Source organism: Solanum dulcamara, chromosome 1 (genome assembly GCF_947179165.1).
Source record: "Solanum dulcamara chromosome 1, daSolDulc1.2, whole genome shotgun sequence".
Taxonomy (NCBI): domain Eukaryota; kingdom Viridiplantae; phylum Streptophyta; class Magnoliopsida; order Solanales; family Solanaceae; genus Solanum; species Solanum dulcamara.
The window spans coordinates 77,126,329-77,140,396 of record NC_077237.1 but is presented as its reverse complement, the minus strand read 5'-3'; positions in this window follow the sequence as shown (position 1 = coordinate 77,140,396).

Here is a 14,068-nt window from a genome sequence, read left to right as displayed (position 1 = left end):
CTACACCTCCTCCCATATAAAGCTTCATAAGGATCCATTTGAATGCTTGCATGATAGATATTATTAAATGCAAACTCTATGAGAGGTAAGTGATCATCCCAATTTCCTTTGAAGTCAAGCACACATGCCCTCAACATATCTTCCAATGTCTGGATGGTGCGCTCTGCTTGGCCATCTGTCTGGGGATGAAATGCCATACTCAAGTTCACCATCGAACCTAATCCCTTCTGAAAGGATCTCCAGAATTGGGAAGTGAATTGAGCTCCTCGGTCTGAGATGATAGACAAGGGGACCCCATGCAATCTGTCGATCTCCTGAATGTATAACTTTGCATAATCTTCTGCGGTATCAGTAGTCTTAACTGCCAAGAAGTGAGCTGATTTCATCATTCTATCCACAATCACCCAAATTGAATCATGTTGATTTCGGGACCTCGGCAAACCCGTAATAAAGTCCATGTTGATCATCTCCTATTTCCATTCCGGAATTTCTATATTTTAAGCCAAGCCACATGGTCGTTGATGCTCAACTTTCACCTGTTGGCAATTCAGGCACTTGGAGATAAATTCCGCAATATCTCTCTTCATCCCACTCCACCAATAGATCTCCCTCAAGTCATGGTACATTTTTGTAGAGCCCGAATGGATAGAGTATCTAGAACTATGCGCTTCGGCCATAATCCTCTCTCGAACATCATCGACATCAGGCACACACAATCTATTTTGGTACCTCAACACACCATCTTCCCCTTTGGTAAAAACCATTACCTCTTGTTTGTGAACAACTCCCTTCAATTGGAGAAGGACGGGATCTTGGTCTTGTTTCTCCTTTACCTCTGCCACAAGTGAGGATGTAGACCCATCCTGAACAGTAATTCTACCTTCATTGTTCTCTTCCAGACGAACTCCCAATCGGGCTAATCTATGTACCTCATTTGCCAATTCCCTCCTTCCCTTCTCTAATGGGTAGTGCTACCCATAGACAACCTGCTAAGAGCATCAGCAACAATATTAGCTTTACCTGGATGGTAGAGGATGCTCATATCGTAGTCTTTGAGTAGTTCGAGCCACCTCCTTTGCCTCAGGTTGAGTTTCTTCTAACTGAAGACATATTGTAAGCTCTTGTGATCGGTGAATACATCAACATGCACTCCATACAAGTAGTGGCGCCAAATTTTAAGGGCAAATACCACCGCTTCCAGCTCAAGGTCATGAGTTGGGTAATTTCTCTCATGAATCTTAAGCTGTCTTGAAGCATAGGCTATTACCTTCCCCCTCTACATCAACACACAACCCAAACTAACTCTAGATGCATCACAATAGATCACAAAGCCCTCTGTTCCATCGGGCAAAGTTAAGACAGGAGTAGTGGTTAGCTTGGTCTTCAATTTCTGGAAACTCTCCTCACAAGCATCGGACCATTGGAACTTAGCCTTCTTTTGGGTCAGCTTAGTCAATAGTGATGATATGGACAAGAATCTCTCTACAAACCTTCGATAATAGCCGGCCAAATCCAAGAAGCTTCTTATCTCTGTTAGGGATGTGGGTCTGGGCCAATTCTTCACAGTCTCAATCTTCTGAGCATCAACCTGAATACCATCTCCAAATACAATATGGCCTAGGAAAGCCACTGATGCAAGCCAAAATTCACACTTGGAGAACTTTGCATACAATACCTGGTCCTTCAGAGTTTGCAAGACGACTCTAAGATGATGGGCGTGCTCCTCCTCATTCTTGGAGTAGACCAAGATATCATCTATGAATACGATCACAAACATATCAAGATATGATTTAAACACTCGATTCATGAGATCCATAAAATCTGCGGGGGCATTAGTTAACCCGAAGGATATCACCAAGAACTCAAAGTGGCCATAGCGGGTCTGAAAAGCTGTCTTTGGGATATCACACTCCTTCACCTTCAACTGATGGTAGCCTGATCTTAGGTCTATCTTTGAGAAACAAGTGGCACCCTGAAGTTGATCAAATAAGTCGTCTGTTCTAGGGAGAGGGTATTTGTTCTTTATGGTGACCTTGTTCAGCTGCCTGTAGTCAATACACATTCTAAGGGACCCATATTTTTTTCGCATAAATAGGACCGGAGCACCCCATGGTGAGACACTCGGCCTAATGAATCCCTTATCTAACAAGTCTTTCAACTGTTCTTTCAACTTGGCCGGAGCCATTCTATATGGAGAGATTGAGATAGGTTGGGTATTAGGAAGAAAATCAACCCCAAAGTCGATCTCCCAGTCAGGAGGGACTCTAGGCAGATCTTCGAGAAAGACGTCAGGAAACTCATTGACAATTGGGACCGACTCGAGGGATGAGGACTCAACATTGTCATCTTTCACTCAGACCATGTGATAGATACATCCTTTTGAGATTAGTTTCCTGGACCTAAGGTAGGAAATAAACTTACCCTTAGGCACAAAAGGACTTCCCTTCCACTCTATGACAGCCTCATTCAGAAATTTGAACTTAACAATCCGAGTCCTACAGTCAACTGAGGCACAACAGACATAAAGCCAGTCCATGCCAAGGATCACATCGAAATCAACCATGTCCAACTCAACCAAGTCAGCCAAGGTATCCTGTGATGAATTGACACAGTGCAATCTCTATAGACTCTCTCAGCTAAGACAGAATCACCGACAGGAGTAGCTACACTGAAAGGCTCAAGAAGACATTCAGGAATTTTATTGAATTTACTAGCCACGTAAGGAGTCACAAAAGATAGTGTGGCACCCGGATCTATCAAAACATAATAGTCAAGAGAAAAGAATCGTATCATACTCGTCATGACGTTTGGAGAGTTCTCTTGATCTTGGAAACTACCAATGGTATATAAACGGTTTGTACCTCCCCTCGTGCCTGAAGTAGTGCCCCTCTGATCACCCCTAGCCGGTGGTGCGGTGGTAGAGTGCTGGGCTCTGTTTACCCCTGTTGGACACTCTCTCTGAAAATGGTCCATTTGGCCACATTTATAACAACCAACCCTTCCCGCTCTGCACTCTCCCAAGTGGAGCCTACCGCATTTGCTGCATAGTGGCTTCCCTCTCAAACCTTGACTCACATTAGTCTGGGATTGAGAACCCTGGGGTCTGAAACTCTAGCGACTCTGTCCCTGCTGATTGTACCTGTTCTGCGGCATAGGTGCACTTGCTATGGACGAGGCATAGTTGAAAGGCCTCTTCTAGAAGAAGGACCTGTTGCCCTTGTTGTGCTTCTGTTCATTCTCATGTCCCGTTGATTTTGCCTTCTTGCTCAGATGCTCCTCCCTGTCTTTCCTCTTCTCATCCTCCACCTATTGAGCATACACCATCAATCTTGAAATTTGGAGATTAACAATGATGCTTTGCACTCCTTCTTCACATGTCTTCCCAATTCGGAGACAAATTTCCTTATTTTCGACCTCACATCTGGGATCATCTCTGGAGCATACCTGGACAGCTGGATGAACTTCAGGCTGTACTCCTTAACAATCATGCCTTCTTGTTTCAGATTTACAAACTCCTCCACTTTCGCTTCCCTTAATTCTTGGGGAAAGAAGTGGTCAAGAAAGGCTCCCTCAAATTCATCCCACATAGCAGGTTCAGCATCTTCACCTCTACCTTGTTCTCATTGGTTATACCAGATGTTTGCCACATCCTTGAGTTGGTAGGACACCAACTCAACACCCTTAATCTCCGTAGCATGCATAGCTTTCAAGATTTTCCAGATCTCATCAATAAAATTTTGGGTATCTTCATCAACCTTAGACTCCGTGAATGACGGCCGGATTTATTCTCAGAAAGTCTCTAATTCTGGTAGCAGCAGATGGCTCTTGGGAACTAGAGCTAAGAGTTGGTGAACTCTGGTTACCATTTCGGGCAACCACTAATTGAGTGAGCATGGCAATCGCTCCTCTAAAGTCTGCCTCCGAAGTTGGTGCAGGTGGAGTAGTAGGCATTTGAGGTGCCTCCATATACCTCGCCGGTCGGCCTCTAGCCCTCGATGGGCGTACCTCTGACTGTGGCATCCCTGCATTATCAGCATTCCTCTGGCTAGCAGTATATTTAGGAGGCATTATCTGTAATGTATAAACACACGAATTAGAAAAGAATTTTATAGAGTTTAACTTTATCGCACGAATTCAGAGTATGAAAGAAGTGAAACAATTCTTAATATCTTATAGCCTTCTAATTATAAGTGTGGTGCATAACACACCCACAAGCAAGACTCTACTAGACACAGCTTCATAGACTCCCTAGGACTCTTTAACTCTAGGCTCTGATACCATTGTTGTCACACCCCGAGAGGGTACCCTAGACGTGACCGGCACTCGAAAGCCATTTCTGGCCTTCAAGCGAACCACCTGATTTAGTCACACTATCATTCAATCACATTCACTCAATGGAGGATTAAATCATAAACACACCATTCTCATTATGGGGCTGAAATCCAAACACTATCAACTAAACAAATAAATATAATAAGACTCCTCAAAATAACAGTCCAGCCTCCCCACACTCTAGTCTATGAAGCTTCTATCAAAGTCTAGGAGGTGCCAATGACAAGACCATGGCTACCAACAATCAAAATAAAGGAAACAACACAAAACTATACAATGAGCTCAACATCCTTCGGAAACTAGGAGGACTCACCAAGTAGCTGGAAGTGTGTAGATCTTCAACGGTGCACTGGTTGATGATCTCTGGTACCTATCTCTGCATCATGAAATGATGCAAGCCAAATGGTGTCAGTACGTGGAATGTACGAGTATGTAAAATGGCCGAATAAAACAACATCATAAAAGGATCAACCAACTCAAAAATTGCAGCTCATAAAGAAATGACAACTCGCTCAAGTGTCCTAAGTCTAACAAGAAATGGTTTAGATGGAACCAATTCACATGCCACTCAACTCAACTGGCTCGGAGCACTATCAAGACCTAAATGGGAGTTTCTCTTATTCGACAACCATCACTTATGAGCCAGTGATAGTACAACAATCAGATATTGTTGCCACGTCCGTCCATACCTTTCCAGGGCATGAACGCCTCCCTAATCATGGATTCCATCAATTATTCAAGTCCTATCATTTCAGGACAATAAAATGGGAAACATCCGACTTTAAAGGTTCGATCCCACGGGAAGCATCCGACTTTAACGGTTCCATCCCTACCTACGTTGGCAGCATAGTTTCTGGGGTTCAAGTATGGACTATACTCTCATCCGCTTCGGTGCTCGATACTCCTCCCATGACTCTATGCTCATAAAACTCCCTCCAATCATCTCAAACAAGCCCTCACAGCTAGTTTCATTTAGGACTTTGCCAACTCCTCAACTCTATCCTCAATTCGACCAAATCGAGTCATAATGGCAAGTCTCATTTAGGACCTTGTCCACTCGTCAATTCTATCCTCCAATCAACTCAATCAAACCTAATTTAAATAAGCATTTATAACCTCCCACAAACATAACAAACCATTCCTCTCCTCATTTCTCACCTCCTTATGACTCATCACACTCTAAGGTTTTAAACCAATAATTCAAGAGGAATAACACATTTAAGGAAATTGACACATTCAACATAATCACATGGTTAAGGAAAATCAACCGAGCATATTAACAAACCATCTCCATCAACTCATGCTAACATGAAGGTTTTAGAAATTCTTAGCTCAACAACTTCAACACAATAAGAATCAAATTAATAGGAGACAAGACTCATTCAAACATAAACCATATCAAGAAACTCCATCCTCATGGACATCTAACCTCAAAGAAGAGTAGGGCACATGGGTGGACTCAACCCATGCTTTGAGTAGCCTTACATACCTTAGAATAGATTCTTGAAGAAACTTTGTTGTTGGGTCTTCAATGGAAACTTGGAGTCTTGAAGCTCTTAGAATAATTCCTTGTTGGAAGTGGAGAAGAAGAAGAAGAAAAGAAGAGAGGGGGATTTTCTAGGGCTTTTTAGAGAGAGAGTGAGGGATTGAAAATGGTCCCAAAATGTGCTAAGGCTGATACATATATAATTTGGGACAATTCCCAAATTGTCCTTTCTCCAAAATTCTGAAAAAATAGGATGAAAACGCTCCTGGCGCGATAGTGGCGCGTCGCGCCATTGCAGCGCCAGGTCGATTAGACCTAAAACCTGCACACCCATTAGTGGCGCACCGCACCAAGGACCAAACTACTGAGGCATGTTCTTAGCGTGATAGTGGCGCGTCGCGCCCTTACAACGCCAATGCTATATTTTCTGGGTTCTGGAAAATAGGCTTGAAAACCCTGCACACCTCGTAGTGGCGTGCCGCGCCAGGGACCAAACTACTGAGGCGTGTTCCTGGCGCGATAGTGGCGCATCGCGCCACTTTGGCGCCAAGCTCAGATTCCCAGCGGTTGCAACCCAGGCCTAGAATTCCTGTCGTGGTAGTTCATCTTAGGATCGTCATATCTTTTGACTCCGAACTCCAAAAATTACATTCTTGGTGGCATTGGAAAGAAGACTCGACGACCTTTAATTTAATAGGTCGTGGGCTACTAGATTGTCGTCTTTCAAAAGATAGGGTCGTTAGAAGTCGACCCTTTAAACGGACTCATTCAAAAACTTAGCCATGACGAACCTTTTGGACTTAGCTTAGTCCTAGGGGTCCTTTGTGACTCCACATCACCTCCAACACTCTTCAATTACTTAGGGACTCATCTTAACTCAGGCATATACTTTACAATAATAGAGTTCGACCCTACCCGAATACAAGGAGGGCCCGAATCTTAGGGAAAATTTTTGAGGGGTGTTACAAAAATAGTCAAAATAAACTTTAGATAAAAAAGAGACTCTTACGCTTCATATATATTTCAGTAGCATAATAAATGATCATGTCACCAACTTTAATAAGTTGACGATAGATTTGCAGAATATGGATATAACTTTTACTAATGGAGATATGTCCTTAATGTTGTTATATTCACTTCCTGATAAGTTTGAGCACCTTGAAACTACTCTACTTTATAGGAATGATGAAGTATTTCTAAGAAGTGTATTTTGCCTTGTATAGTTATGAACAAGGAAAGAGGGAAAAACAAAAAGGTGGAGAAGTAGAAGCACTTTTTATAAGAGATCATTCTCAAAATCAGACGAGAACGAAGAAAGGAAGATCCAAGTCAAGATCCAGACCCAACAAAGATGAATGTGCCTTTTATCGAGAAAAATGGCATTGGAAGAAATATTGTCCAAAATTAAAAATCAAGGGCAAACCAAATAATGGAAAAACCGTCATAGATTCAAATGTAGCTGATTATGATGACTCTAATTTCTCACTGGTTACAATAGAGCCATCCAAATCATCTGATATATGGTTGATGGACTCAACTTGTAGCTATCATATGTGTTCTAATTATGACTGGTTTGTTGATTTACAAGAAAGAGAATGTAGAGTTATTGACACCGCAAATAATAATCCTCTTACCGCATATGGTGTTAGTTCAATCCGATTAAGGAATCATGATAGATTGAGCAGAACATTAACTGATGTTCAATATATACCAGATTTGAAGAAAAATCTCATTTCTGTAGGAGCCCTAAAGTCAAAACGATTCAAAGTCATTGCAGATAATTGGGTAATGAGAATATACTCCGGTACACTAATGTTAATAAAGGTGATTCGAAGAAACAGTAACATATACCATTATCAAGGTAATAAAATTATTAGAACAACGGCAACAACATCCAATGATGACAAGGAGGCAGAAATGACCAGGCTATGGCATATGCGCTTGGGATATAATGGAGGAAAATCCTTGAAAACTTTATCAGGTCAAAGATTGTTGAAAGGAGTTAAAACTTGCAACTTGGAGTTTTGTGAGCATAGTATCAAGGAAAAACAAACAAGGGTTAAATTTAGAACAACTATCCATATTACTAAAGATATTTTGGATTATGTTCACTCTAATGTTTGGGGTGCTTCTAAAATATCTTTATTAGGTGGAAAACATTGTTTTGTAACCTTTGTTGACGACTTTTTTCAAAGGCTGTGGGTGTATACTATAAAAACTAAAGATGAAATATTGAGAATTTTTCTAAAATGAAAGGCGGTGATAGAGACTCAAAATGGCAGTAAGATTAAGTGTCTTCGTACAGACAATGATGGAGAATACAAAATTGATCTTTCTTAAAAGATTTGTGACGATAATGGCATCGTCAGATATTTCACCTTCAGAAATACACCATAATAGAATGGATTGGCAGAACGCATTAATTAGACTTTACTGGAAAAAATTTGGTGTATGTTGTCCAATGCTGGCGCGGGCAAATTATTTTGTCCTGAAGCAATAACATATGCATGCCACCTTATTAATCGTCTACAACCTGTTGCTATTAGTGCCAAGACATTATTAGAAAAATGGTATGTGAAACCTGCTGAAGATTGTGGTTCTTTCTATGTATTTGGCTCAATTGTATATTATCATGTAAAAGAGTCAAAATTGGACCCAAGAACAAAGAAAACTCTATTTATGGGGATTAATTTTGGAGTCAAGGGATACCGTTTATGGTGTCCAGAAAAAAGAAAAAATATTTTCAACAGGTATGTTACCTTTGATGATTCTGCCTAAAAAAATAAGGTAACGGTTGAAGATGTCAAACAAACCGATGGAGCTTCAAAGAAGGTGGAGTTTGAGGGAAAAATATTTTTTCCAATACAGAAAAAATGAGGAAACAACTGAAAATTTTCTCCAAAAGAAGAACCACTCGAGGGAGAGATTCCATCTCAAGAAACTCAAGCACAACTTGAATCAATAATAATCATCAAGTCGAAAAGAATAATCAGAAAACCTGTTTGACTCATAGATATGGTGGATTGTGCAGACTCAATTGCAACTGATGGAATTCCTACCACTTATAAAGATGCAGTCCAAAATTCAGAAGAAGATAAGTGGAGGATATCCATGAATGATGAAATGTAGTCCCTTCATCAGAATCACATATGAAAATTGTTCAATCTCCTGAAGGGAAAGAAAGAAAGTGGGTGCAAATAGGAATATGCAAAGAAAAAAGAATTTTCTAACCAAGAAGATGTTCGCTACAAAGCAAGATTGGTGGCTAAAGGATATGCTCAAAAAAGAGGGAATTGATTAAATGAGGTATTTTCTCCCGTTGTGAAACATTCCACCATTAGAGTTTTGTTGGATTTGGTAGCACGGTTAAATTTGGAACTAGTTTAGTTGGATACATGGAGACTTTGAAGAGGAAATCTACCTAACTTAGCTAGAAGGATTCAAAGTTGATGAAAAAGCAATATGGCATGCAAACTTGAAAATTATTATATGGATTAAAACAATCTTCTAAACAATCGTACAAATGATTTGACAAGTTTATGTTGCAGCAAAAGTACAGAAGAAATAAATACGATCATTATATGCATTTGCTCAAGCTTGAAGATGGATCCTTTATATATCTTATCCTATATGTTGATGATATGCTGATAGCTTCTAAAAGTAAAAAGAAAATTGAGAAGCTGAAAACTCAACTAAGAAAGGAGTTCGAGATAAAGGATTTGGATGAGGCAAAGAAAATTCTTGGCATGGAGATTAAAAGAGATAGACATTCAAAAAAAATACTTTTTATCGAAAAAGAAATACTTGAAGAGGGTACTAAAATGATTTGGTATGAATGACAAAATAAAGTCACTTAGCACTCCGCTTGCTTCTTACTTTAAGCTTAGTGATGCTATGTCGCCTAAAATTGAAGCTGAACAAGAATATATATCAAGAGTACCATATGCGAATGTTGTTGGTACCTTGATGTATGCAATGGTTTGCACAAGATCAAATATTTCCCATGTCGTGAGAGGTTTAAGTAGGTATATGCATAATCTTGAAAAGGAGCATTAGCAGGCTGTAAAATGAATTCTATGGTATATTCGTAATACTGTAGATGCATGTTTAATTTTTGAGCATGAAGATAGTCAATATCTTGTTGGATATTGTAACTCAGATTATGCAAGTGATTTGGACAAACAAAGATCAACTACTGATTATGTTTTTACTATTGCAAATGTACCAGTTAATTGGAAGTTTACCTTGCATTCAACAGTTTCTTTGTCTACTACCGAGGCAAAGTACATGACAATTACAAAGGCTACGAAGAAGGCAATTTGGCTTAAAGGATAGATTAAAGAGCTTGGTATTGAACAAGAAGGTATCATAATATTTTGTGATAGCCAAAGTGCTATTCAATTAGCAAAGAACCGAGTTTATCATGTAAGGACGAAACACATAGACATCCGATATAATTTTGTAAGAGACAACATAGAAGAAGGTGGAGTCATAGTGCAGTAAATTCGGAGTGCAGATAACCCTGCCGATATGCTGACAAAAGTAGTGATTATGGTCAAGTTTCAACATCGTTTGAAATTTATCAATATTATTGAACATTGAAATTGAGGTTGAAGACACAATCACAAGTTTTTTGAGAGAAAGTTGGAAATGGAGAATCTTGCCAAGGCGGAGATTTGTTAGATTTGACAAGATTCTAGCTGATTAATTTATAGATTTGATAGGAAGATAATTCTTAATTGGTACAAAAAGTGAAGGTAGTAACCTTTTAGATAAAATTTTGGTAAACCGCAAAATAATTTCACAAGTTAAATCTTAACATTTTGACACATAATGATGTCATGGATGACATCAAGAAGAAGAATTCATCCTATAAATAGGCAGCTCTTGATTCATTTGATACACACCTCTTACTTGCCATCTTATCTTCTAAGATATTTGATCTTCTTTCTCTCTTGTAGTATTTCAGTTGTATTTTTTTTTGGAGTGAAATAAAGATTGGTTGATTATGTCTGAGGATTTTTTTTGGAGTGAAATAAAGATTGGTTGATTATGTCTGATGATTCTTTTTTGGAGTGAAATAAAGATTGGTTAATTATGTCTGATGATTCTTTTTCTGGAGTAAAATAAAGATTGGTTGATTGTGTTTGAGGATTAATCAAAAAAAAACTAGTTTCGGCGCTCTGCTGGCGCTATAGTGGCGCGCCACTCTATCACCCAAACTATTGCAGTGATAGTCCTTGGTAAAATAGTCATAACTGTTTACTACAAACTTAGAATGAGGCAGACTCGGTGGAGTTGGAAAATGGATTCAAAGACCTTTAATTTGATAGGTCATGGGCTACCTAAATCTTAATATCCTAAAAGTTATGGTCGTTTGAAGTTGATCCTTATAAGATCTTATATGAAAACTTAATCGATAAAGGATCTTTCAACTCAACTTAGTACTAGAGGTTCCTTATCACCATAATTCACTCCTACTATACTTCAAATACTTAGGAATTGATCCTAACTCACATATACAATTAGAATTCATCAAATTCGAGTCTATACACATATGAAGAATAGTACGAGTCTTGGCGAAAAAGTTTGGGGTGTTACAGGAAGAATAAGCAGAGAAATGGGGGGTTACAACCTTGTGTTACTCAGAATAAAAACATTGTTGCAAATAATTGAAATAAAATTTTGTGTTAGGTAAAATAAATGAGTTGAAAGTGAAAAATAAAGCCAACTACATTATGGTTGTAAAGAGTGAGGATAAGAAGACATCCCCTACACAGATAAATGAATTGAAAGGCTAAGCTAGAGAAAGAATAAAGTGGTGAGAATAAGGTTATGAAGTACTTGCATGGAATGACTGAACGTAGTGTATTGAAAGAACTTGGGAACCTAGTCACTATACATGTTTAGATTGATACCTACCCGTCCCCCAGCCTACATTATAACCCAAAAAAGTCTTAAGTGATACTTAAGTCTTCGGTGATCCTTAAGTCTTAGCTACCTTAATTGAAATGCATAGTACACTAAGGGCAAGCCTATGGTTCATCTTGAGAAACTTGTGACTTCATTTGAGAGAGTGAGTGAATTTTGTTTAAATACCTATTGTTGTTGACATGGAATGTAACTGCGAGAGTATGGGTAATTCTTTCTTGGTGAAGTAATGAAGAAATGGTAATACTATATGAGTTTTAATTTAACAAGCCATATGAGTTTACTTCATTATAGAGTTAACTCTCGAGTTTATGTGGTGTTGAGTTAGTTAGTCGCGTGAACAAAGTTAGATATGTGTGTGTAATGTAAGCTACTTATGCAATCACTATCGTTTGGTAGAACTGCTTTATATATCTTTTGTTTAGTATTTTAGGAATAAGCCTGGGAGTTTGTTCGAGGACGAACAAAGCTATAAGTGTGGGGTGGTGATCTTGGGTGCATTTCTGTACCCAATAGAAAATAAAATCCATAATTCTTAGTCAAGTGGAGAGCAAATTCCTAGAGTTTATTTCATATGTTAGCATATTTGTGTATTGTTGGAACCAACATGATTAGACACTTTCAGGGCTAATTGAGTAAGAATGGATATTTAAAACATGACCGAATTGAAAGTGGAGCTCAAAGGAGAAGTTAGAAACAAATACGGAGAAAATGCATCATATTGGAGTGTGTCCGCGTCGCGCACTGAGCTTCAGTGATTTAATTCTAACACTTGGAATTTATTTAATGTAATAGGATGGTACGTGCTAGGTCCACATTGCGGACCTGGTTCTGGATAAAACAAATTTCATCGACAAAGATAATGCACAATTGTACTAAGAGGAAACAAGTCTGCGTCGCTGACTTTAGTGTAGTTACTTTAATTCCGCTTTTTAGGTGCTATAAAAAGCACCTTTACATATTTTATTATAGATCTAGATCAGTTTGTTAGATTTTGAGGGAAGGAGACGAAGGAAGAACTACTTTTGGGTGATATTTCTTCTTTTCTTTTAATTGAATTCAATTTTTCATGTCATTAATGGTTTATGTAATTATGTTACAAACTATGAGTGGCTAAATCCCCTTGTTCTTGGGTTGTAACCACAAGATGAAGGTTTAAATCTCATTTGTTGTGGTAGAAAATAAATTTTTGTATGTGATTACTCCTATATTCTAGTTTTTATAGTTTTAATGCTTGATCACCATTAGAACAAATTGTTGTCTACCTGAAACTCAAAAGACGGAAAGAAGATAGAACACTTGAATATAGGGAGCATGTTTGTTCTAGAATTGCCTCGAATAATGCCTGTTACACATACCTATACACCATGTTTGGTTACTAAACATGATGATAAGTTTAATGTGTTTTTGTTGGTTCATGCTTATCCCCGCTCAACAATGTAGTTAGGCTGTTAACAAAAGTAGGCAATTAGAGATCGAAAGATCATAATGATAAAATCAACCCTGTAAATTAGTAATCAAAAGACCCATTGGATACCAAAGTGAAGAATATTAGACCTAAAATCTATAAGTGCTATAACCCTGGGACTCTCTTTTACATTGATTAAATTTCTGTAATACCTTTGAATCATTTTCTTACATCATTTTTAGTATAATCATTTTAGATATAAATGAAATCAACTCTTTACAAACACACGTGAATAATTTAATTCATTGAAAAGCAAACCAACGCCTAATTAAACCTTTTTGTGGGTTGGATATTCGGCTCTTAAAAATGGTCATTATATTACTTTTGAGGCCGCGTATACTTACGTATGCGTTTGGACGCAACATTTAAAATGGACAAAACTTATTTGAAGTATTTAAGTGAAAGTTGATGCCAATTTCAAATGATTGTTAATGAATTCTGCCTAAATTTAAATACTGAATTCACATTCGAGCTCATGAATGCCAATGTTTCTTTTATGCATTTTGAGCATTAATTGAGTGAAATGGTGGAATTAGATGTTGCAATTCAAGAAATTCAATCAATACCTAACAATGCAATTGCAAAAAATATTTTTTTGTATGGTCAAATATATAACAAGAAAATTAGTGGATGTCATTCCAACAACATGTCAGTTTTTTAAATAATGAAGAAAAACAATGGTATAAATATTATTGGGTTGGATTTAGAGTGTAAAGTTACGGTTAATTGGAATCCAATAATTTTATATGCGCTAAAAATTTATTAAACAAGTATAAGTAATTAATTTTGAATCCTGTAAATCAAATAAATTATAATATAATTTCAAACGTGAATCTATAAAGATTAAATAC